Raw genomic sequence first — 3,203 nt, 5'->3', positions numbered from 1 at the left:
GAGCACCTGCCATGTTTGGACGCTATCTTGAGTTTATAAGGCATTTAGAACAGGGTATTTGCAATACACTGCGTCATTATCGACAACATTTAGTTGCTAAAAATGTGAGTGGCAGACTGCATAAATCTCTTCAATTTGTCATTGACGTAGTAAATAAAATTAGAAGTAACTCGCCGAAAATTAAGTTATTTGCTCAATTATGTGATGAAAATGACGAGAACTTCGAACACACTAAAATATATCAGGCTAACACTTTATCGATGACTAAAATGGAAGCCTATCTATTAAGCATTCAACAAAAAGTAAAAAATAGATTAAAATTACTAAAACTAATAACTGGCCGAACATGGGAATTGGACCCTTCCACAATCCTCTACACCTACAAAGCTCTAATATGGCCCATCCTCTGCCACGCCAGTGTGGCATGGACTTCCGCCTCTTCCTCCTTTTATTGCGCCCTGTAGTTCCTCCAACGCCATGCACTCCACCTAACCTTTCAGATCCACTCGCATCGTCTACCAACTTATAAAATTTCCCAGCCTACTCTTCAATCTCGAACACGTCCATATATCCTATGTTACCTGTAAACTCGACTCTAACCGCCCCCTAATTTCACCCCTGCTCGTTGATCCTGGTAGTCAGCCGTACCTCTGCCACCACATTCCCCCAACGCTGCACCTCCACGCCCTCCACATCCTCTCTGAACGAAACTCTAATCGCCTTCCCTTACCTGGCCATGAAATCCGCCCTGATACATACTCATCCTAACAGATATAGGAAATCCTTATCGCCCCCCCCCCCTCCCCATTGTCAGAGCTCCCTTCCCCTCCAATCTTCTCCACCCACTTCCTAAGTCTTGGCTCAGAACGGCATCCCGCTCTACTCTTCCCCATCCCTCTTCCAAACATCCTTCCATACAAACCCCCTCCTACACGCAACCTTTAAAGGCTACAGTCCGATGATACCATTCTCCCTGGCAGTCTAGATGCACACTCATCTCTTCAGTTATCTATGTATCTCTTTTAATAAGTCACACATCGGCCTTTCCGTTTTACTTTAGGCAACTGTCTACCTGTTTTCATATCTTCATGTGCGACACTCATTTTCCGTTCACCTGTGTCTGTGGTTTCACTAATCACCGAATCAAACTATTTTAACTCATGCAGCTAACGATCTGTCTTTTTACTGTACAAAACTTTTCTTTTGTCACCCGCCATATCCAAATTATATATTATGTGTTGTATTTCTTTACTTTCTTAAAAAATTTCCTCTTATGTGCAGAATAGCGGTAAATTCTATCAGCTGGTAGCCTACCCCTGTCCATATGGGACGGGGAGGATGAAATAAAAGTTAATAAAAGAAACCTTGATGATTACTTCTTCACACTGAAGTACGCTGTCTCTAAAGAGGCTTACGTTTGACTAGATTTTTCGCACTTTTTGAGACTATTTTAGAGCTTTTAAATGCTACAGATCCAATTTTTAAAGAAAATTTAATCAAGTGGTAAACAGATAAAAGATGACAATCTAAATTTGATAAAAACAAGCTATATCATTTCTATTCTTGCCAGGTTTCAAGTAACGAAGAAAAACACTGGACGGCTCGAATTTTCCAAGTATCCCAAAGTGTATTAGACAAAGTGTCGGGGATAATGACAGTTCAACCTAGTTTAACATTTAAATGTCCTGCACACAAATTTTGAAATTAGGTTTGAGAACGTTTTGACCATTAAAATACCACAGTAGATTGGCAATATGTACAGTTATATTGAAAAAGCCTGTGTCATATTACAAGAGGAACTGATCGGACTAGGCACTGACGAAGAGCTTAAGGTACAGTTTGGAAAGTCATATCAGCAATTCTGGCTTCAGAGAGGTTTATTTGTTGCTTATACTGTATTATGCGTCACGAGGGGGTTTTTGACAGCCTCTTCGTCTTCATGCTGTGATATCCAAGCTCCCGAGACTTTGAAATTTCCTGGCAGATTAAAACTGTGTGCCGGACCGAGACTCGAACTCGGGACCTTTGCCTTTCGCGGGCAATTGCTCTACCAACTGAGCTACCCAAGCACGACTGACACCCCGTCCTCAGAACTTTACTTCCGCCCGGTAGAACAGGGGCGGAAGTAAAGCTATGAGGACGGGGCGTGAGTCGTGCTTGGGTAGCTCAGTTGGTAGAGCACTTGCCCGTGAAAGGCAAAGGTCCCGAGTTCGAGTCTCGGTCCGGCACACAGTTTTAATCTGCCAGGAAGTTTCATATCAGCGCATACTCCGCTGCAGAGTGTTTGGGATTAGAAATACATCTCTAGCGGTTTGTGCAAAAAATGGTTCAAATGGCTCTGGTTCTATTATTAAGGAGGCTGCTGAAATAAGAATGAGCGAGAAGAACTTCATCCGCAGTAGCAGATATTATTTGAGCGGTGTGTGGAAACGAGCGCTCGATGCAGAAAAGCAGCAGAGAAGTTCCTTGCAGTGTTTAGGTTCCCACGGAAGCGGTGGCGCCACCTGCACAGACATTGACACCGTCTATGACAGCAGTACGATATCGCCGACCGATCAGAAACCGTCCACAGGCTGTATAAGGCCATCACAGCAACAGTGAAGACCCTATAAAGCCCTCAAAATCCCAGAACGCCATGCACTCCGCCTCACCTTCCATATCCGCCTTCCATCCTCCACATGCATCTTCTACAACCTCATCCCCTTCCCCCACCTTCTTCTTTTTCCCGAACACATACACGCCATGAACATCATCTGATTACTTGAAAGCCCCACCCCCTGGTGTCCCCCTTCCTCTACACCTCAGCCTGTTGCCATGCCTTTACAGTTGTGTCCCGCCCTCTCTCCATCTCCACACACTCCACCTCCTTCCCAAAGCAACTCGCAACTTCCAGTACCTACCCCTCCCAGGAGATGAGCTTTGCCCTGACATCTACCCCTCCTACCAATTCTAACCCTACCTTCCCCCCTGCCACTCCTCAGGGCTCCCTCTCCCATCCCCTTCCCCTGAGTGGTTTTCCTGTCTCCTCCACTCCCCTCCCTTTCCAGTGCATTCCTTCTTTGTCTCTGCACTCCCTCCTGCCTTGCTTTCTCTCTACCTCTCACCCCGCCCGTCTCCTGCCCCTTGGTGCGCCCCCTGCACTCCTTTTCTTTTCATCCCAACCCCTCCCCCAACTGCATCTTGCTCTTCCCTCTTTTTCCCTC

At 45.6% G+C, this 3,203-nt stretch overlaps 2 non-coding genes across 2 annotated transcripts; one reads left to right on the top strand and one right to left on the bottom strand.

Annotated features, from left to right (window-relative positions):
* Nucleotides 1-1,995: 1,995 nt before the first annotated feature.
* Nucleotides 1,996-2,070, bottom strand: Trnas-cga. Its single transcript has one exon. It is a non-coding gene; the product is annotated as a tRNA-Ser (tRNA).
* Nucleotides 2,071-2,154: 84 nt separating this feature from the next.
* Trnas-uga lies at nucleotides 2,155-2,229 on the top strand. The gene has a single exon. It is a non-coding gene; the product is annotated as a tRNA-Ser (tRNA).
* Nucleotides 2,230-3,203: the final 974 nt, after the last annotated feature.

This window comes from Schistocerca piceifrons, chromosome 2 (genome assembly GCF_021461385.2).
Source record: "Schistocerca piceifrons isolate TAMUIC-IGC-003096 chromosome 2, iqSchPice1.1, whole genome shotgun sequence".
NCBI lineage: Eukaryota > Metazoa > Arthropoda > Insecta > Orthoptera > Acrididae > Schistocerca > Schistocerca piceifrons.
This window is presented reverse-complemented; position numbering and strand designations above follow the sequence as displayed.